Below are 23841 nucleotides of genomic sequence, written 5' to 3' on the forward strand. Positions count from 1 at the left end.
TGGTTTTACGGAGGTGAGGAGAGATAGTGCAGCTGGCTTTGTTGAAGATGTGGTGTGTGTGGGGGGTCTTCCAGGGAACCGGAGTGGACGGTGTTCATGATCTTGATGGTGTCGTCGTCGTTGATGTTTGTCAACGCGAGCAGGTGGTTGGTGCGGGTGGTGGTCGTGGGGGCGGGGGCGGGGGTATGGGCAGTTGTCGGGGTGGTGATGGCGTTGAAGCTGTCGTGAATGTCTGCGATCTTGCGATGGAAGAAGGTAGCTATTGAGTCGCACAGGTCTTGTGACGGTGGGATGTCGGTGTTTGAGCTGGGGTTGGAAAGTTTCTTCACAATGCTGAAGAGCTCTTTGCTGTTGTTTGCGTTGTTGTCTAGGCGGTCTTTGAAGGAGGTCCTTTTGGCGGATCTGATGAGGTGGTGGTGTCAGCAGGTGGCGTTCCTGTGGGCTGTGTAGCTTTCCGGTGTTCGTTCGCGGGTCCGTTTTTTTCTAGTTTTCGGCAGGTTTGCTTGGAGGCTTGGAGGTCTTCGGTGAACCAGCTGGCTCTCTTGCTGGTGTGGGTGTTGGGGGGCGTCTTGAGCGGGGCGAGGGTGTTAGCGCAGTCGTTGATCCATTGTCTGAGGCTGCGTGCTGCAGCGTCAGGGTCAGTCGGGTCTGCGGGTGTGTTCTGGGCGAGGGTGGTGGTTAGCTGGTCCTTGGTGACCTTGCTCCAGCTGCAGCGTGGCATCTGCTGGGTGTGGTGGTTTGTGGTGGGTTTCCGGAAGGTGAAGTGGATGCAGCGGTGGTCGGTCCAGTAGTGTACAGTGGTGCGGTTGAAGAAGACATGGTTTCTTGCTGTGAAGATGGGGTCAAGCGTGTGGCAGAGTGGGTGGGAGTTGTGACGAGTTTTCTGAGTCCGAGGTTGGCGAGGTTGGCGATCAGGGTGGACGAGTTGGATTTGTTGTTGTTCTCGAGGTGGAAGTTCAGGTCCACGAGGACGATGCAGTCTGTGGAGGCGAGGGTGTGTGTGCTGATGATGTCGGCGATGGAGTCGCTGAACTGCATTCGGGGTCTGGGGGGTCTGTAGATGAAGGTGCCTCTGAGGGTGGTGTTGGGGTCGGTGTGGATCTGGAAGTGCAGGTGTTTGGCGGTGCTGAGGGTGTCATCGGCGTTTGTCGAGATTTTTAGTGTGTTTCTGTGGACGATGGCAATTCCTCCTCTTACTCCATTGGTGCTGTCCTTGCGGGTGATCTTGTAGCCTTCCGGGATGGCCATGGGAATGTCGGGTGCCGAGGAGGGGGTCAGCCAGGTCTCCGTCAGGAAGGCGACGTCTGGGGCATTGGTGTTGAGGAGGTCCCAGAGTTCAACGTCGTGCTTGCGGGCGGAGTGGGTGTTGAGCAGGATGCATCTGAGGGAGTTTGGTTCTTCGGTGGGTGGGTTGGCAGGTCGGATGCTGGTGAAGCTGCAGACCCGGCAGGAGACGGGTAGTTGGGTGCGCTTCGGGGCGGCCTCCAGGTAGCAGGTGAGTGATCGTCCGGCGTTGAGTGCGTGGAGGGTGCTGGAGTTGTAGTGGAGATGGGCGTCGTGGTGTGTGCGGGGGCTAGGGGTCCTGACGCTGGGTGCGTCAGGACCCAATGCTTGTTTCCGGTCCAGGGAAGACATGGCTTGGCAGTTCGGGCTGGACTGTTCCGAAGAGGCACAGGGTCAGACTGATTTGCATATATTCATGTCTGAACTGGGTTGGTGGAGTGAGCTGAAGAATGATGATGGATTAAACCCCGATCAGTTGACTGGGGGTGAGTGCTTGCAATGTTTCATCCCCTTTGGTTTTGCTACTATTTTTGGTCAGTTATGACTGTGAACCATGGTGTCTTGACTACAGAGGCTGGAATAGTCATGGACATGTTTCCAAAACCTTATTGCAAATAGGGAAGCATTACAATTGCCTTGCCTCATTTTGCTCAAACACTGTTGAACTCAAAGGCCTTATTAATGCCTACATGTTTAAAGGTACTTTAGAGTCAATTTATGTGCCATTCAGGTAGGAAATTTATATGGAGCCTATATAACCCCACAAAACTAGTCCAATATTCTCCAGGATCAGTTCCTCCTGTGACCCTATTATATAAAATAACATATTATTATAGCCTTATAGCCCGCCGTAGCGGGCTATACCGGCTATTAAAGGCCTGCTCCAGCGTTAAAGCCCTGAGCGGAAGGCAAGGGCCTTTAACAAGGGAGCAGGGCCCTTATTTATGAGGCCTTGCGTCAGTTTTGCGCCGCTGGTGCGTCACTTTTTGTGACACACCAGCGGCGTAAAATATGCGCCTTGTTGCGCCATATTTAAAAAGTGACGCATCTAGGTAGATGCGTCACTTTTTAAACCCCTGCTCCACATTATACCTGCGTCAGGTATAATGTATGCAGAGGGGGTGTTCCCCCGCAAAAAGCCTCGTAATAGTGACGCAGTGAAATCTATCAGATTTCACTGCGTCACTTTTAGGATGCTGTTGCGTCAAAATCTTGCGCCTGCCTCACAGCAGGCGTAAGACTGACGCAAGCCCTTTCACATGGGGCTTTCCCCATGTGAAAGGACGCATTGCTGGAGTTGCGTCACTTTTGTGACACAATCCAGCAATGCGTCACTTTTGCACTTTCAGATACGTCAGAAATACTGACGTATCTGTAAGTCCTTGCGACATGATGCGTCATACAATAAATATGACGCATCATTGGTGTCGCAAGGAGTGCGCAGTGAAAAGTGACGCATCGCTGTTTTCACGCAGCGATGCGTCACTTTTCATAAATGAGGCCCCAGGACTTTAATAGCTGGTTTAGTCCAGCTACGAAGGGCTATAAGGCTATTAGAACATTCTGCCACTAGAGGGCAGAATGTTCTAACAAGTAAAGCAAAGGCATCTCGAAACGCGAGGGGATTTAAATCCCCTCGAGCTCCGAGAGGTCTTTGTGAAAACATTGGAATGTTGCTTTGCGGGCCTTTACCGGCCCGTAGAAGCACGGAACACTCCATTGTCTTCGATGGAGTGCTCAACATTCCAATGTTCTAATAGTGATTAAAGATACTATATTCATCACATTTGCTACCTGGATACTCCTATTGCCAGATATCTTATGTAGCACACATGCCTTGCAAGTGTTCAACGACCAGAGCAAGGTACATAGGGAAAAGCATTCACCTTGCACCTCTTTTTGCTGCTTCCTTGATTCTTTAAACATGTCATATCCAATCATTTTTTCTGAGATTTACCTTGGAGTTGTCTTCTAACAGCTTTACCTATCTATATTCTACTCGTGGTAGCAATACTATTCTAGAGATTGATACCTGAATTCCCAATCTTCAGGATCAATCATATTTTCTGCACACAGACGCACAGCATCTGTCTCTACTGAGTGGTCATGAATCTAGTAAGATAGATAGCTTTTCACTCTATTTCCTGGTACAGTTTTAAAGAGTATTCCCACCCCCCCAAAAAAATGTACCTTTCTACTGTATTTTACTGTGTGCAGGGAATTTAGCTGTGTGTAATGCTCTAAGGGTTCGGGGGCAGTTTTTACTTCCGCATCTGGCAGCACGGGTCAGAGATCTAGTTGCTGGACCAGGTGCAGCGTGAGGCAGATATAACGCACACTGTAATGCGATTGCGCTAACTGACATGGGCCGGAAGCAGAGCACTCGCGTTTGAGTGTGGCTGCTGGTCAGTGCTGGTTGCGCCTTCAAATCGCTAAAGAACCTATTTTATTCTTTTGTTCTTTTAAAAAACTTACCTTTCTATTGTATTTTACTGTGTGAATTGAGCTGTGTGCAAAGCTCTAAGGGTTCGGGCAGTTTATACTTCCTCATCTGGCAGCACCGGGTCAGCGGTCTAGTTGCGGGACCAGGTGCAGCGTGAGGCAGATATAATGCGCACTGTGATGCGACAGCACAGCGGACGCGTACAGCGGGTGCGACTAAGGGAAGCCCGTCTGCGCCCGTCCCGCCTGGCCGGGCCCAGGACCCCTGCATCGTCGAAGCCACGATACGGGATTAAACCTGGACCGCACCATCTTGACTTTATGAAACAAATAAACATCCGTACAAGAACTGCTGCAAGCTGATGTGATACGCCTCGCTTGAGACTATATATTTTCTTATGTTGCACAACTACACTATAATAGAAGCCTTGAAAAAGCCCTGGTCGACTTGACCCAACGGGCGAAACACGTGTCAGCTGACATCCTTTGTCCAATAAGAGTCTGAATTAATTGGATCTTTTTTAAAGAATATTTATTGAAAATAAACACATTAAGCTGTTTTTAAAAAAGAGGACTCAAACTCTTTCTTTTTGCTGACTTTTCTCAAATACAATGGAGGAGTACCAACTCAAAAAACAGCTTGCAAGCTCCCTCCTGGTTTTGTGTTACAAAGAAGTGACCGCCTTAAGGGCAGAGGGGGTGGGATTGCCATTGTTTATAAGGAACAGTTCACCTGCCGCCTCCTGGGCAACCCTCTCAAAGACTGCAAGAATGTCCATTTCTCCATCGAATTCTCCTCACTTCTCACATTTACAGGCATCCTGGTCTATCGTCCCCCGGGGTCAATAGGGGCGTTTAATAAATCACTACTGGAGGCTACAATAAACCTGGTCAGTGGGGCGAGTAACTTCATGATTCTCGGAGACTTCAATTTCCATTTTGACGATCCACAAGCTTTTAATGCTTGAGAGCTGCCCAGAGATCTCTCCTCTCTTCAACTTTCCCTAAAAAATTTGCCAAACTACGCACACCAAAGGACACCTCCTTGACCAGGTATTCTCCAGTCTAGTTGACCTTAAGGGAATCGACCCAACTCCACTACAGCCAACGTATCATTTCCTTATAAACCTTCTTTGGTCGCCTCAGACTACTAGACCCTGGAAGCAATCCTCCTGGGTCTTCAGTCACCCATGGAACAAGCTCCTCCTAGCCAAATGGTCCCATGAGCTGGAAAGGACCAAACCCAGCTCAAATCCATTCCTGGTCAAAGCTAATGAGGATTTTCTTGATTGGATAGAGGAGTCACTCAATGTTGTCCTCCCCAAAATTAAGACAAACAAAACTACAGGGATTTATAATGCCCAATGGTTTTCCCCGCAACTGCGCATCTTAAAGCAGCAATGTAAAGTGAAGGAAAGACATTGGAGGAAAGATTTTCTTCCTTCGAAAAAACAGGACTATAGGCTAGCCATTCTTGCCTACCAGTGTTAAATTAAGAAAAGCACAAGCCTCTTACTATGAGAATAGAATTTTAGCAGTGTCCAACTCACCCAAAGAAACTTTTAACATCATTAAAAAACTACTCAAAGCGCCCTCCCCTAGAACTGCCCCCAACACCTCTGATGAACGGTGCAACAAATTGGCTGAGTTTTTAACACCAAAGTTCTGTGTATTCTATAATACCTCCCATCCAAGGGGGAAGAGGACAAATTCCCACACCTTCAGACAGATTCCCATTCAGACCCCCTGAATATATCCTTGAGGCCTTCCCTCCTGTGTCCCAGGAAAGTTTCATCTCCCTGCTGGCTACGGTAAAGAGTGGCTCTTCCACTGACCCAGCGCCACTAAACATTCTGAAAGAGGATACCCCAATAATAGCCCCCAACTTGATAAACCTGATCATTGCCTCGCTGTCCTCTGGAATAGCTCCCACCAAATGTAAAGGTGCAAGAGTTAAAGCTTTACTTAAAAAGCCCAATCTAGATCCGCTAGAATTGGGAAACTATCGCCCAATATCCCTTCTACCTGCCATAAGCAAGGTAACAGAGAAACATGTCAACCTAACTCTCTCTGGGTTTTTTGAAAGCCACAGCCTGCTCCACTCCTCCCAAACTGGGTTCCGCCCGCGCCAAAGTACCGAAACAGCTGTACTGGCAGTAGTAGAGGAGAGTAGGAAAATCCTGGACTCAGGAGGTTCAGCGGCCATTCTACTCCTGGACCTGAGCGCCGCATTTGATACGGTGAATCACTCGATTTTGATTCGGTGACTCAGGAGTATAGGAGTGGACAGAATGGCACTTCTTTGGCTTTCCTCCTTTCTGGAGGGGAGAACCTTTCAGGTCTTTGAAGAAAACATTGTATCCAGATCCACCCTTCTGTCGAGTGGTGTGCCACAGGGCTCATCACTCAGCCCAACCCTTTTTAATGTTTATATGTCCCCTATAGCAGCCATAGTAGCCCCCATGGAATCCGGATGATTACCTACACCGATGACACATAATTGGTGGTCGGGCTTAACCAAGCAGATCTAAAAACCCATGCCCTCTACTCCTGCCTAAATGACATCTCAAGCTGGATGGACGCCTCCCAGCTTAAGTTCAAGGGAGAAAAAACTGAGATTATGATTTTGAGCAATACTCTCAGTTTTAATCTCAGCTTGATGTGGCCCCCTAGCTTGGGCCCAGCCCCAGTACCGAAAACAGAAATTAAGAGCCTTGGTGTATGGCTGGACCAGGACCTGAGCCTTAGGACCCAGGCCAGGAAAACATCAGCCCTCTGCTATGGTTTACTTAGAATGGCCCGAAAGGTCTTGCCCCTCCTTCCTTTTGAGGCCGGAAAGTACTGGTCCAAACTCTAATACTCTTGAGATTGGACTATGGAAATGCTCTGCATCTGGGCGCTCCCATCTCCGCAGTCACAAGACTCCAATCAGTACAAAACAGTGCTGAGAGACTCCTGATGGGAACCACCAATAGACTCTCAGCAAAACCAGTCCTCCGGTCTCTTCATTGGCTCCCAGTTCAGGAACAGGTCAGGTTGAAGGCCCTGTGCTTAGTACATAAGTTAATGCAGGGACTTGGTCTACCTATTATGTCCACCATGATTTGTCCATATAAAGCCAACCGGAATCTTCGATCTGACGACCTGTACCTGGCAGAGATCCATAGGATCAAGAGGTCTAGGAGTGACGGTAGGCTTTTTTCCTATAATGCCTCCAAACTTTGGAACTCCTTGCCTCTCCACCTCTGCACAATCCCTAACCATCTGGCTTTCCAGAAGCAATTAAAGACCATGCTCTTTCCTTAGCCCTCTGTCTCCCCTGTGTCAGTTACTAGCGCTGGGATGCTTCCGGGTAGCCATGCGCTCTACAAATGTCTTTCCATTCCATTGGAGTTATTTGCATCTATTATCTTCATATTTCCTTCAATTTATCTGCATTAGCAAAATAAATAGGGCCATGGTTGCAGGGATGGGGTGGAGGGGTGTTGGGGGGGTTGAAGAGCCCAACTCAGGCAACAACCACAATCCTTGTCAGGGTAAAGCACAAAAGGTATTAAATTTACCAGTGCTTAACTCACTGGTAGTTTGTGACAAAAGCAGTCAAGCTTAACATGGAGGTAACGTGTAAAGTATGTATGCAGAACACAAACAGTAATATAGTGAAACCACAACATAGGAAAAATCCCAAACCAATTTAGAAAAAGAGAATACATTTTAAAGAATAAAATGATACTAAAATGACAAAAATATAATCAGTAGAACCAGAGATATTCAATTTACATTTTTTGGGGGGTAAAAATAGAGCCTAAAAGAGCAAAGCACCCCTCGCGGCCATCTGGTTGGACTAAACCAGGGAAAAGTAACAAGTTCAGGCCGACTGTCATGGAGCAGGGGTTGTATACAGGGACCAAGAGAATCCAGTTGAAGGGTTACCTTCTGTCTCTGGTGTGAAGAGTTCCATTCATGAGGGAGGAGGCTGCATGGAGGTAGAGCATCACAGATGGTTGTCTCTGTTGGGCAAAGAGCAAGCTGGGTGTCACGGGCTGTTGTCACTGTAATGCAAAGAGCCAGTTGGGCATCATGGATGGTCATTGCTGTAGCTTCGCACTGGCGGTCACCATGGGCTTTTGTTATTGTAGTGCAAAGTACAGCTCTCGCATTGCCGGTCTTCCTTGGAGGGAGCTATAGATCGAGCAGCAGGTCTCACCAGAGCTCAAGGTCATCATGGGCAGCACAGTCTTGGCACAAACAGGCCCATTAGCAGTCACAAAGAGCTCACACTTCAGGATTTTTCCCTTTTCTTGGGGAGGAGTACACTCTGATGCCGGCCAAGGGTCCAGGACCCAGCGAGTGACCTCTTGGGAATTAGGGGCTCACTCCAGCGGAGGCAAGCAGGGCTCATGCAGTTCCAGTTGCAGGTCCAGGAAGGTTCAGTTGCAGCAGGTCAGCTGTGCAGTTTCAGGGAGGTCTCTGGAGTTTGTTCTGTCCATGTTGTTCAAACAGGAGGTCAGCCAACTGACCCTTGGAGTCACTTTGGGTTAGCCTGGAATGAAGGCAAGCTGCTGCAGCCTTTCTTCCCAGACAACAAGGAGATCCTCATCAGCTGGGCAGTCCTTCTACTGTAACTTCAACAGGTCCAGGAGGGTTCTTATGAGTGGCTGTGGAGGTCCAATATTTATACCTAGTGTCGGTCTTTGTGTGGGAGGATTTGCTTTCAACCCCAACCTCTCGTTCTTGAAAGTTATTTCCCTGTCAAGTCTACAAACTTTCTGGGGTGACGAAGACAGGGCAGGCCTGGTGTCAGATTATTTTGTGTGTGTAGAAGGCAAAACTGTTTGACATGTAAGTGTGGCCGGCTGCAGCCCCACCACAGTCATACTGACAGATGGCCCATCCTATCCACACCTAAGCCCCATTTGTGTTACTGTCTGCAAGTAATAAACTAACCTCAACAGCAGAGCCATTCACAGCCATGCAACCCAGGACACTGACAGAAGGCACAAATGGTTGATATAACAAAATGCCAACTTTCTAAGTGGCATTTTCAGAATTGTGGTGTAAAATATAATTTTACCATTATAGAGGATTTTAAATGACGATTCTTTGAAGCGCAAACAACATATCAATCAGCTCCCAATGCAATGTTATCACCTATCAAATGTTATCAGGTAACCCTGTGTTACTCAATGAGAGAGAGAGGCCTTACAACAGTGAAAAACAATAAAACAATTTACGTTTTTTCACTATCAGGACCTGAAAAACGGAGGTACCCAGGTCCTATGCTTTAAATACAATGCACCCTGCCCTATGAAACTTTAGGGCATACCTTAGGGGCGACTTACAACTATTAAAAAAGGGAGGTTTAGGCCTGGCAAAATGTTTATTTTGGCAGGTGGAAATGTCAGTTTAATACTGCACGACAGGCTGTAGTGGCATCCCTGAGACATGTTTTAAAAGGTTACTGTAGTGGTGGCACAATGAGTGCTGCAGGCTCACTGGTAGCATTTAATTTACAGGCCCTGGGTACAAGTAGTACATTTTACTGGGGACTTACGGGTAAATTAAATGTGATAATTAGGTGTAAGCCAATTTTACCATGTTTGGAGGACAAAGCACAAGCACTTAAACTCTGGGTAGCAGTGGTAAAGTGCAATGGGTCCTAAAGCCAACTAAATAGACGAGTGTTTGTGGGCCTACGTTTCTCTCTTTTTTTGTTCAGCGGAACGTTTTAATTAAATATGTTTTGTGCCGTATTTTAATGTGTCATCACACAATGATGTTAATGTAGTCTTCTTGAAATATATCCAATTTGTGTGAAATTGAAGAAGTAATCTATGTATGGTGTTTATGAAATATTTCATTAAAGTTTAAGCTTATCGTACGTTTGTGGTACTAGTTTGACCTTTGGATTGTGTTCCTGCCTTAGGTGTGTAAAGTTAGAGGGTTGTGTGCATAGACTGAGCGGTGTGATGACAATAATACCATTTTCCGAAGGGGAAATTTGCATTTACTGGCCCTTGTACTGCAGCACAGACATGTATTTGCTCTAAGGTGAGAGTTGTGAACAATATCAAATGTGTGCCTGCCATCTCTCCTTTAACTTATATGTCACTTCAACTCCAAGGTAAACTTTTCCTATTCATTATCTACCCTGGCGTAAGACGCAGCAATCAATTCAGCAAAAATTGATGACACTGATCCCCTTCTTCCAATTACAAAAAATAATTGCAGCCCAGCAATTGCTCTCACAAAACATTTTAAGGGTTCAAACATCATCAGCTCATTCGGTTAACGGAATGATGAACTGTTATGAGAAATTCTTTATTGTGAACTGAGATAATTCCTGTTCATTGTTGGCCTTTATTAATATTTCAGTGCCTTTTTGTGCATACACATATTCCTACTTCATTCTATATCTGTATGTATATCTGTGTGATTACAGGCACACTAGGCACCCTGGCTACATTTAAGCATTATTTTAAGGTGCATTAGAAGGTTTTTTGTAATACATTTTGGTGAAGATTTTGCTTGTTACTTTCTATTTTTATTGATACAATTTGGCAAAAGCTTTTTAAATCTAAAAAATGAATCCACTTTGGACCTAAACCCTCTGGTTAACTTCTGTCTGGTTTAACAGAGAACTCCTCATTATGACACATCACAGACAGATAAGGAGAAGTTGAAGTTTGAAAACCCACAGGCCAGACCTCACTCCTGAGGAGGGCCTTGGCAATTAATACATCACCAAATCTACCCCAGACCAGGGCACAGCATCGAACCTGAACTCGTCACAAACTATAGTAAGTTTATATCATGGGAATCATGTAAAATATTGGATGCCCTGAAAATATTCTCACGGTAGGAAATAAAATGGGTTGCTGCTTTACCACACATTGACATGACAACCATGTTCAGCACACTATAAATGCTCATGACAAGTTTGAGGTGGTGACAAATGTTTCTGTTCTTTAGCATGTAGTTCTGATACCCCTAAACATTTGGCTGTACCATAACTGTAGCAAATCTGTCTTTTCTGCATGGTCACCAAATATTTTCATAATTTCCTGTACTCTGTTTTTCCTGGCTTTAGACTCTTTGCACTACACCAGTCCTAAACAGCAGTAAAGTGCCTGTGCTTCTCCTTCCAAGAATGTACTATAAAATTGAACTCTCTCCTAGCTCTACTAAACTTGCCTTTAAATCCATTGTAAATAGTACCTAAAATGCATCTATGCTATAGAAATTTAGATGGAATATATTTTGTCTGCAGTGTATATTTATACTGCCCACAAATGTGACCAAAATATATTTCTTTTAAAAGCACTGCTGTGTTAAGGCTAGGATACCGTTTAAATGCACTGCAGTAACATATGCCATGGCAAACATTTTTTTACATGTAGGAAATGCCTGATTGAATATATTCCCAGGTCATGCATAAAGTGTCCCTTATTAACCAACTCCATATTTGGATTAGATTGTCCTCACACTGAAAAAAAGCAAAAGCTATTTCACAAAGTAGGCCTAGCTAGTTGTTCCCCTATTAGACCTGAGTGGGATTCAAATCTTTATTTTCCACCTCTGTTTGAAAAAAGGCTATAAAAATCTATCAAAGTTATTTTCAGAAGGGTTTTTAAAACCTGCGTAGGTGGTGAAATAATATTTTTAATAATGTAAGTCACTTTATAAAACTTTACTGTATGATGCCTGAGCCAGGACTGGATAAAAACATGTTCAGCTACTCATCACACCTACAGAGCTGAAATATAATCCTTGGCTGGGAGAGTTAATGACCCTGGCTCGGAGAACAGTGGCTTGCCTCTGAGCCACAGGAAAGGGTTATGGATAGTAACTAACCACTTAGTAGGAATTAACTGTCCGGGAGAGGACAGACACAGTTGACAGGACAAAAGGCAGCTTTAGCGCTACCTCTTTAAACTTGGAGATGCAAGGGAGGGTTTCCCCTATGTTTATTTCCAGGACCATCCTAAATAGCCAGTGTCCAGTTACTGTAGGGGATGAGAACCAGTTAAGCTATCTATTGCACATCCAGAGGTGGAATCCACATCCCTTCCTGATGGTTATCAACTCTGTCTCAGATGATAATGACCTGCCTCTAGATCCAGGAAAGTCCAAAGACTGTTACTCGCTGACCACCTAGCAGAGATTAGCGATCTGGGAGTGGACAGGAACATCAGACAGAACAAAGAGCATCTTCAGCACTACTTCCTTTGGTTTGGAGATGTCAGTGTGGGATTCTCCTATACATCCAGAGGAACCTCTTACATAGTCAGGCTCCAGCCACAGTAGAAGAAAAACCCAGTTTTGACCCTGTCATGGAGAGTAGTGGCTACAAAGCTGAATATAGGCCAGTCTGATGACAGCTAGGTTCTGCTATGTTGAAAAAGGAATTGCTATGTAACTTTACACTAAGGCAGAGAGTAAGGCTAAAAGGAAGTGCCACTAAAGACGGTGGGGGGCTATGGCAAATTAGTTAGGGTTAGTTTTTTTTCTAGACACTGGCTAGTGCAAATGAACATTCCTTGAATAGCAACAGTCCATTCGAAGAAGAAGGCCCGGTAGAAGAAGAATCCTGACTGCTGACTCCCACTGGAAGTGGTTGGCCTACTGCTTACTTGCTTCAGGATCACAAAAAGAAGAATCATTCTTGACTTCAAGAGAGTCTAGCGGGTGAAAGGGGATAGATTGGGCCGCAAACCTAGCTGGAGTGAAATGTGGTGCCCAGAAGCCTGCCCTAAGAAGCAATGGATTCAGGCCTGACCACAAGAGGCTTACCCAACAGTTAAATAATATGTCTGAGGATAAAACCTTGGACCAGGGCAGACTCCTTTGTGTATCGACCTTCCCTCCATTACAGTCAGCCTGAAATTGCACCAAGGTCCCAGTCTCCCATGAACAGTTGCTTTTCTATTTATTTTGGTTATCTCGGTATCTTAGCATGCCCCTCTCTGAGGACTGCCTTCTCCTTGTGCCACAGTTTCCAGGGGTTCAGAAGGAATTCTGTGAGAGCTGTGTTTTGACCTAACTAGAATGGGTTTATTGTGTTGTTAAGGACACCCCCTTCCAAAATAATACCCATATTTCTGGCAGTAATAATTTGATCAATTGAATTGTTATTTATGTTTCAATCCACTATACTAAGATTAATATAAATGTCTCAATGTACAAAGTGCTTTTCAAACACAAAACCTGTAATTTATACCATCACAGGCCTTTTGGTCACAAATACACAAGTCACACTATGTTAACCCCTGTCTCTGACATCCTCAACACACTCATAGACAAAACCTATGAAGATGATATGCGACATTATTCCTTCATTAAAACCCTCTCTGGAGAAGCTCTGTTACTAAAGTCTTCTATTCTGAGGCTCTCAAAACAGGCCAGATTCTCACACTCATGAAGAAACCCACATTGGACCCAGATGAACTTGCAAACTACAGACCGATCACTCATTTCCCTTTCTTCAGCTAGATCATTAAAAAAACAGTTTGTGCACAACTTCAAGATCACATCAATTCCAATCATCTCTTGCATTACTATCAATCTGGCTTCAGGTCACGCTGCATCATGGATGCCTATCTTACAAACAGTATATGATCCCCTCCTGACCACAGGTAAAGATGACCACCTTCGCTTCATATTAATTGACCATGTAGCTCCCTTCAAAACCATCACGACCCACATCCCACATTGAAGTATTTAATTAGATTCACTGAAATAGCCTTCACTGGTACTCCTCCTTCCTTGCTAACCAACAACAGTTCATCTACATGGGCTCCTCCCATTCCCAGAAGATTCCAATCACCTGTGTATTTCCCTAGGGTTCCATCTTATTCCATGTCCCCTGTCAGGTCAACTCTACATGGAACCCCTTCAGACTTTCACTAGCACATGGATGGCACACAAGTATATTTTTAAGCTTTCTTTGCTCCAAATATCCAATGCCACAAACACTGCTTACATCTCATGCATAGCTGGATGTCTACCACTTACCTGAACCTTTACACCTCCAAAATGGAATGAATTTCTGTTATTTGTCAATAACTACAAGCAACAACTAGCCCAAATCTATCTCAACAGCATTAATCTTGGCAAGGTCAAACCCCCGCGTACACCCTTTGCGATTTTACTTGTATTCACACTGGACGGCAATCTCACCGTCCAGGAACACATTGCTAAGAAAGTCAAGATAGCCTGGTACCAGCCCCTAATGCTAAAGTAAGTACAAGTATTTCTCCTAGAAAGGTACCTAGGACATCTTTTCAAGCTATCGTACACTCACATTAAGATAATGGCAATACAATCATCCAAAGCATCCTGGACACCACACTGGACCTCTTATTAGCATCCTACATGGTACAGCATGCTTCATCATAGGCCTGAAGAATGTCTTTGGCTCTCCTTGCTGGCCCACACCATCTTCAAAACCAGCTGCTTCATCCACAAAGCCATCACAACCAGCACCCATGCCTTTCTATCTGATGAGCTCACTTTTACTGATGGCTCTGGCACACCAGCAGCCAGGACACTATGAGGACAAAAATGAAGACGTGCAAAAGAGGTACAATAAGGGAACAGGCCTTCCCCATATACTCACCCGGTGACTGGAACGAGATCCCCATATCTAAAACAACTACTCACTCCTGCTCCGATTCAGGAAAGAATTGAAGGCACATCTCTTTATGTAAAACTATATCATGGTGCAGTAACTGTCCACTTTTGCCCTTAGACACCAGCTATCCCACCAATCACACACTGACTTTGTCTTTGCTTTTAACCTGGCAGAGTACTACAAACTTTTTGGCTAGGTTTGTGCTATATAAATACTACATGAGCACTTACATAATAAACATACTCTGCAGCTCGCAAAGTGTCCTTTGTAACATCTTTATTCACAAATCAATATTGATGTGACACGTATCAAGGATTTACTAATGCAATTGGGTTCTAAAACCATTAACATGTTACTAACAACTGAAATGGGGCCCGATGCAAAATACTGGTCACAAGTTGCAGTCATTATTTTTGCTACCGGTGTGGAATTTTTTTAACCTACCTTTGCACTAATAGGCCAGTTCACAGTATTCGAACATTTATGAAGTAAGTCCAAAATGGTGTCTCACTTCAAATGTCTGCACTTACAGGGATGGTGGTCTTCTGGGGTCAGTAGACCAACCACCATGTCTGAGATCGCATTTTATTAAATATACATTTGTAGCCAATCTCTTTTAAAGGACATGGGGCTGTATAAAAGATCAAGTTTGTATTCTGTACACTCCTAAACCAACATTTTTTCATTCACAGATGGAAAAGGTTCCCACAGGGAACCCTTACCTTTTTCAAATGGGTTACAACCTCCTTTGAAGAGTCGGTGATCAATGATTTGCGACCTCAATTGAGGTGTCAAACCATTGATACATAGCATTATAAATTGGAATTTGGAAGGAACGCCATAGTCATGCCCCATGAGGCAGGAGATTTTAAAACCTCTTGTAAATCTGACTTTTTCAGTGCAATGCAAATAATTAGTACACCAGTCACATGACCAAAGAGATGTCAGGATGTAAACCAGTTGGTGTGCAAAAAATACCCACTACTTTGTGACCGCCATTTGTAAATGGGCTGTGCAGTTCCTGAATGGCTGTATGCAATATTTATTTCCTTATTAAACTAATTAAAATTACTTTTTATGGTTGAATATTGTTCCACCTTTTACTGAAATGGTTTGAAAAATAATATCTTAAAAACTTTTAATTTAGATTTTTGTCTTTCTTAGATGACTGTGACTAGGTAAAACATAAGCAGAGGGAGGTTAAGGTGTAAATGCAATCTTTGCTTCTACGACCAAAATGTTTTGTCTTGATCAAGAAAGAACAAATATGGTGGCAGTTTTCATGTTTGCCAACCCTTCTTGCAATTTGTTTGATTGTAAAGTTTTATTGAATCAGGCTCCAGATATGTTTACAATTAATGGTTAGCCCAACTGCCGCCTTAATAATTGGTTGTACACTGCGGCTTGATCCAGGCATTCATGCATACACAGTGAGTGCGCCAGTGTGTTACATAATGCTGTGTTAGAAGCATTTGCAAAGCTCATATTTTGCCATTGGTATCAGTGGCTGCTCCTCTGTTCAGGAGCATCACCCCACCTCTTAAAAGGAAAAATAATATAATAAAGCATCATTATTATCATTTTATTTTTTCTTATTGGAGTCAGTGGTGAGGCAGCACTGGCAAGAGCAGGCGAATAAGTAGTTTTCACTCCATAAGTGCACATGGGCTGGCCAAATAGTCCTGCACACTTTGCATCTTCCCCACCAGGCTGCATTACACAGCCTGATGAGGAACCTGCAAAGCATCACAGTCCCTGCCTGAGTGCCGAACCACAGACCTCAGACCAATCACAACACCTCATTGCAGCGTTGTGATCTGCTCCGGGAATCCTAGGAGCCTGGGTGCTTCCTGCTAGCAGCCGGGACTGGAGACCGGAAGAAGTAAAAGGACTGCACGGGTAAGTCTTTTTTTTCTTTTTTCCCCTCTCGACCTCCCCTGGTCCACCCTCCCACCCCCGACCGCTAGCTGCCGCCACTGATTGGTATATTTTGATGTTGCCTGCTTTTTCCTTAAACGGCTTAAATAAAGCTAGACTACTAGAAAAAGCGCCATATGAAAAAGCTGGCTCTTTCAATACCCACAAAGGTAGACACACATTTGAACTGTTATCAAAATGTGTCTTCAGCACAAGAAAATGAAATATAGACGAAAGTACATGCCATTAAAGATGTGTGAGCCATTCAGCTGCCAGCTGGGCAATGGTGAATTATTATTTATAATTCTGCATTAATCATAGGACCAGTACTTTGCATGATTACGAGAGCGCTAGCGTTTTTAAATATATTTTGAAGAGCAAAAAAGAGTCTATGACAGAGACCAATCAGGATATCATCGTACTTAAATAATATCATTTCAAGACAGAAATTTCTAAAATAGTCGAGACAAGCTCTTACAAATATAAGAAACAGCTTCCATTTAAAGAGGAAACGTGTTGGTTTGGCCTACTGGTCTCTGTTTCATGCCTTTTCAGCACCAATCAACACAATTTACAATAAGACTGATTGCAAGAATTGTTAGAAGCAGAGACATAATGACGTCACTAATGCATGGCAGGTGCAATGTTCATACACCAGTAGTAGGCATGGTCAGTTGGGGAAGAACTCAATCTGTTGCTGGATGCTTGGAAGAACGCAAATTGGATGGTAGACAGACTTGGAGACAGTATCAGGGGAGTTAGGGAGTTTATTGTAGAAGCATGTTCAGTCAGAAGCTTCTGCAGAGTCTTGGGCAAAATATACTGCAGGCCGGGGTCCATGTTGCTCTTTGCCACTACCTTAAACTCTTAGGAGCAGGAGTAGGACTCCTGGACCCAGAAGGGTAAAGAGGTCTGTTCGTATATGAAAGGTAAGGGGGATACATACTCCCTATTAAATATCCAATGACTTTTGTGGTGTCCTCCTCTAAGGTGGCAGAGTGTCATGAGGAGATTAAACTACACCTGACTCCACAGTACTCAGTTGTGGAAAAACGGAAAAACTTTTTTTATACAACCCTCACCCACCCTAGTATTGGTATGCTTCATCATCGGGTTCACCCTGACTTCTAAAGATCAGGGTTGGGTTAGACCGTATTCCATGGAGCTCTGAAGAATTTTTAGCTTTTTAGGGTGTTATATACTAATGAAAATAAAACGTCATCTAACCCAAAGTTATTCCTTTATTCGTGGGGGGATGGGAAGATTAAAACTGTAAATACAGGGGGCAAGCAGATGTTGTAGTCTCATGACCCTAGCGTTTAAAACACCGACTCATTTCTGCCCTACACTATTGGCCTAACTTAGGGCCTGGGCATTCGACAGGGTGAAGAAAGTGAAACTAGTTCCCCCATTGGCTTACCTCCGTAAGGATTTTACAGGAAATGCGTGGCATGCCAAGGTAAGCTTATGCATGCAGGTAAAAAGTGATGTACTTGCCATATTTTGGAAGTACCTGTAGAGAGAGAAGACGTACCAATTTCTTTTTAGACATTATCTGCATAACTATATTGACTCCTTAGGTTCGTTTTTACCTCCTTATATCTGACCGTTAATGTAGAATACCAACATAAACATATTATGCGATCCTAAATTCCAGGTGCCGCTAAAAGCATTAACATGGTTTTTACTGTGTGAGCATTAATCATATGTAGATAGTAATATCATAGTTTGGTGTTTCTAAAAGTGTGCCTACATTTCAGACTAAGCTCTATTTCCGGTACATCAAGTGCACCGTGAAAGCATTGAGACCCACAATCATTCCTATGTTATAAAACCTAACACGTTGACTAAGGCCAGATGCCCATGACATTCAAAATATTTTTTAAAAGACATCGAAGTACTGAGTGCGTGAAAAGGTATCAGCAACTTACCACAGACTTAGTGTGTGCCAGTTATATCCCTAGGGCTCGGCCAAGTTAGATGATTATAACTTACTTGAGTCTTTGGTAAGTTGCTTATACTCTTTTGATAATATAACACGCACTCAATACTTTGCCACTGACATCTCTGCAAAATAATGTATCTGACTTGGAGCCTTATAATAATTAAACTACAGAATTAAGCAGGACAGTCTTGTGCTGCAATCAACTTGCTGTTTTTTAATGGTTACCTCTAGCTGCCCTTGTCTGTAAAATAATTTCAGACCTTTAGGCGGGCCGGAATGGAAACCCGAAGCAGTCAGGTAATTTTGTTGGAACAACTTCCAGAGGAAGCAAGGGGGGGCGGTGCAAGTGTGAAGCGCCTCTGCTTTTGTTACTGGGGGGCGATATTGAAGCACGTCTGCACAATAGGCCCCTACAGGGGCGGCTCTAGGCTCATGGAGGCCCTGGGCAGGGAGCGTGGGTAGGGGGCCCAGGAAGAGGTGTCTGGGCGGGGTGGAGCGCGGAGGCCAGTGAAGAGGGGGGGTCAGGGTGTTTGGAAGTGGAACAGAGCCGGAGGCCGCCAAATACCTGCCAGTGGCCGCCACGCAAATATGTATCCATCCTCAAAGGATTATTATATTAAGGATATATATTGGTGTGGTGGCCCCTGGGGTTTGGTGGCCCTGTGCAGGTGCACAGCTTGCACATGCCTAAAGCCGGCCCTGGCCCCTAGTTCCAAAACTGACCCTCACCATTACGACTCTGGCCCCCACCCTTCCAGTCTCATGGGGATACACCCGATGCCCACTACGGCCAGTCTGACCCTGCCTGTGGGTACCTTACAAGCAGCAAGGGTCATAGGGAAAATGCCACAGCTGCCACTCCCTTAACAAAGTGCTGTATAAAAGCTCTTGATTGAGGGTGGACCACCTCCATATGTGTTTTTGTCGGCCAAAGAGTGTTCTCACCTTTCGTTTTTCCCAGGTATGAAGCTGCCCCATAAGTGGGTGAATGGGACCAGTTTTGCATGAAGAAGGGCCCTAATTCATACAGCCATTTGGTTTTTGCAAATATAAATGATTCTCAGGGTGATAATAAGTTGGTGTCCGGTTTCATGTGCCGGTCCGTTGAACTTTGCTATCAATATTGGGGCAGGATTCCACAATTTACTTTAAAGTAAGCATCCATGAAGATTTCTCGTAAGATTCTCTAATTAGGAGAAACGACAGGCAGGGGTGTAACACAAGCCCCTGCAGCCCCTGGGGTGGGGGGGGGGGAGGTAAGGGGGCCTTTAGTGGTCCCCTAAATCTGACAAGGTTGTTGCTCCATTCTGGCTCAAAGCCAATGAATATCTATGAGATATGGAGACTCAAGTGCCCCTCTTCCCATTCTGCTGCGGCGGCTCCTCCCCCCTTGCAGCCTGCTTTTACTATAAAACTATGCCCAAATTCGACTATAAAATTAAAAGTACTTCCAAAGTCCAAAATCAATATTTTTTATGACTTTTGGGTCATCCCTAAGGTCTGCACTAGGTGCCCCAAGGGTAGGGGCTTCGTTATAAAAAGCAGGGACAATATAAAGGATGTTTTAGATGCCTGGTAGGTTTGTCGGCTACATGCTCAGGGCAGAGGTCGGGGCGAGGGTGGAAATTGTTGGAGCCTCCCAGGGGGTGGGGAGTGGGGGTGGCGGACCCACCCCTAGACGCAACATCTGTGCCCCCACACGGACACAGTGGACTCGGGGAGAGCTCGATCCCTCTCAGCCACTGCGATCCCTCTGAGGACCTTGGTCAACCCCAGCTACTGCAGTCGTTGTCGAGACAGGACCCAGATTGCAAGGCTCTGCTGCAATTCCCGGTCCCGTAGAGGGCTCACTGTAGAAACACCCTCCATCCGATACCTTCACTCCCAAGCTTCTGCAAACTTCGGCAGAGGCATGGCAGCAGGTCATCACAAGGACCCACACTAGAAGCGATCCCCTGCCCTGGGAGCGTCCCTTGCCACGGGAGCGCCCCTTGTCGCAGGAGAGCCCAGAGGCTGCACACTTTCCGTCAGCCATTACAATGTTACATCAAGTCCCATTAATTTTTTGTAGGCAACTGGGCATTACGCAGTTATCTGTGGAACCTGAGGAGTCATCATCAAGAGACATTTCTAAGAAAAATCTAAGTCCTAAGGTAAATATTTTGCCAGGACTTAGCCCTGAGCCTATTCGATCTGGCTTTGACTTTGTCCTGGTCCAGCATGACCAGATAGCTTCCTGTGTCGCTTCATGCTTTTTGGCGCTATACTGCACAATTTTTTATTTCATCTTTAAAAAAATATATCTCCTGTTCCCTACATTTTGTTTTTTGTTTTGGTGGCATTTTAAAGATAAAAATAATGTTTATTTTTTATAAACTTGTGTTGATTTTTTATTGTGTGCTGTGTTTTACTTATTTGCTGTTTTGGAGGTATTAAATGCTTTACACATGCCTGTCTCGTAAATTAAGCTCGTTTGCTAGGCTACCAAGAGTTGAGCAATAATTAATTTACTGAGACCTGAATGGACCAATAATTGACTGTGGTATTAGTACTAGCTGAGGGTGAATACCCCCACCTACTAATATCCCACTTTCCTACATTGCTTTTCTAACTCCTTAATATAAACCTTCAGAGCTTACCTTCATAAAGTAATTTTACCTTTAACTGTATCTGCCCACAACCCTCAGAGACAGATAATAGTGGAACTTGATGCCATGTTAGCTTTGCTCAACCGCCCCTTACTTCACGTACGTTAGTTTAGAATGCCCTACAGAAAATATGACTTTTCACTTTGAGCTTAATTTGTCATTCTTTTGCTTTGTGAGTACAAGGGCTACACACAGGGCTATGGAGAGGCAGAACGAGAGAGATCAGCTTGTGACGTGTTCCGATAGAGTCTGCGTCATCTGCAGTGCGCATTAACCTCGGCAACAATCTCATAAATACAGTTTATATAATGAAATTGAGAGGCTGACTGTAAGAGAATTCCACTTGGTTTAGTGGGTTTAAAGGTGAGATATTTGCACGCAGAGAGCGCCTTTAGGCCATTACCATATAGATGTCATTATAAACAATGCACGGCGGCATCAGTCATGCTCTGTCATCTCTAACCTTCCCCGTTAACAGCCCCCTCCAAAGGCTCTGAGGTTTTCAGCCATTGATTCGTCGCTGTCAATATTGAGGCTGGCTTTTTATCTGTAGGGTATTGATTATTTGTGCCCTGGACTGTTAAGTAAATCTGATGTACCCGCTCCTCAACATTAAAAAAAATGATAAGTTACTGTTCGATTTCATGCTCAAAATCACTTATTTTTCCATTTATGTCGGAAACAGCTTTTCACGTGACAGTTCTAAAAATGTAAGCTTTTCTTTAGAGTAACGTAATATTCATCTTCTCCCTCAAAAATGTAATCTATGACAGTACTTCATAAGGGTTACATATCAGAAAATCACCCAACATAAATTTTCTGTCCCAAATATTGGTTCCAAACATACTATTCCACTGGCTGTATATATTTTTTTGTTAATGGCAATGGGATTTATTTGGGACACAATATTATGGTGCCACTCTTTTTACAAGCATATTCAGCCAGATTCATCAAGCCGAAATCGGCTCGCAAAAGGACAGATTCTGAGAATCTGGCCCTTTTTGCGAGCGCTATTTTTGCATTTGGGATTCATCAACCCAAATGCAAAAATCACAATTCTAAAAATCGCTAAATTGCGAATAATTGCATTTAAGGAATCTCAATTTGAGATTCCTTAAATGCAATTCATGAACCATTTTAAAATTGCGAATTCGCAATCTGGGGCCGCTATTTACCGCGAAGTCTAACTATGTGGTAAAAAGCGAAAACTTTAGCGCATTTTTCTAAGTTGTATGTTACACACACCCATGTCCTTTGGACATGTGTGTGCGCAACACCAGTGTACATTACCATTTCAGGGGTGCTACAGGGTGTCTCTTGGACACCCTGGCACCCTTAAAATCGCTTCCTTATTTGCGATTCGCTAATTGCGAATCGCAAATAAGGAATTCCTTATTTGCGATTTGCAATTAGCGAATCGCAAATAAGGAAGCTGTAGAAATCGCAATAAATATTGCGATTTCTACATGAATCTCGTTTTGCGAGTCTTTAATAGCGATTCCTTATAAATCGCTATTAAGGATTCGCAAAACATGACACTGATGAATCTGGGGGTATGTGTCTAGTTCGACTCTCCCTTGATTTGCCAGACTCTGCATAGATGAACCAAATCAATAGAATGATAATGGAGAAGAAGGCAGGAGTGTCAGGAGACATTTATATTCAATACAGGGACACACAGATGTGGCTGATACACTGATCGTGGAATGACACTGCCAGTTACTCTTCTCGTTATACTAGAACTGCCTTTAATTTGAAACTTGAGTACATCACTGCTATTAGGGAATCCTTCTTTGAAATATGAATTGAGTGATTTACTGGACTACTGGATTTGTTAAATAGGCCCTGAGGAAGCGATGTTTCTCCTGAAACACCTGCTGGCCGATTTGTTCTTGGAAAATACATATATTAAGAATATATTTTTCTTTTTGCCCCTCGCAATTCTTTCTGTGTATGAAATGTTGATCCTGTGTTCCTGCAGCAGCGGGCAGGCACATCCCGAGGGAGCATTTATGCCGGTCTCCGTGAATCTATTTCAGTTGTGAATATATTTAAAAATCACTTGGGTGTCATCGGCAGTCAATTATAGTAGAGTTTACAATTGTTTCTGCCCAAGGAGCCCTAGCAGGTGGCTTCAAATGAACCTTCTTCAGAATGGAGATATATCAATTTTTGGTTGTCAGAGAAGACGTCAATGGAAACGTGAATTGCTCTCACCCTATCTGACGTCAAAGAAAGAACTCAGTGTCCCGAATTGAAACAAGAATAGATTAATACTGTTACATCTGTATCAAGAATGCAACAGTGTTCAGAGTTTATTAGAAGTTACATGACTGCAGTCCATGGACTGGCATTTCCACTCTTGCGGCCTCCCGGAGAGGTATTCCTTGAATTGCATGGATTGCTGGGCTGCGGATACCACACAGAGCAAGGTATGGCAAGCTTGGGCTTCTTCTACGTATGCCTAACCTAAACCATGAGTTTCTGTAATGAGACATGCGCAAGCCTTATAATGTACCATTTCAAAAGGTGAGGGTGTAATGCAGGGAAACCTATTCGAGACACTTAATTCAGGATGGAATAAATGTTTTTCCTGTGATGTCAGTACGTGTTTAAATCATATGTAAGAACTTATCTGAAAGTGATGGATACATGGCAGTGCATTCATTCCCTATTTTATGTCGTGTTCATTACTACTTGTACTATTTTTATCCCTGATTTTTGATCCTTTAAAGATGGAGATTCTGGTGAATTTCTTCGGGATTCTTCTTGCTTGACCCTTCATCCTTCCCTCTGTCAGTGGGGTCTTGGTGTCTTGCTATTCCTCGCTACATTACTCTTCACCTACATTAAAGATCTACAAGCTTACCAAAGAGATTTTTTACTGTGTGTGTGTTTTTTCCCTCAATTTTGGGACTCTCAGAAGTATACACTTGACACCTTTGACGTGTACAATTGAGCGCCGGGTGCCA

General features: G+C 44.2%; 1 protein-coding gene across 4 annotated transcripts in view; it reads left to right on the plus strand.

The window, feature by feature from the left end:
• TRIM55 (tripartite motif containing 55) overlaps positions 1–23841 on the plus strand; it is a 490854-nt gene that overhangs the window by 112631 nt on the left and 354382 nt on the right. The window lies entirely within an intron of this gene.

This window comes from Lissotriton vulgaris, chromosome 4_1 (genome assembly GCF_964263255.1).
Source record: "Lissotriton vulgaris chromosome 4_1, aLisVul1.2, whole genome shotgun sequence".
Taxonomy (NCBI): domain Eukaryota; kingdom Metazoa; phylum Chordata; class Amphibia; order Caudata; family Salamandridae; genus Lissotriton; species Lissotriton vulgaris.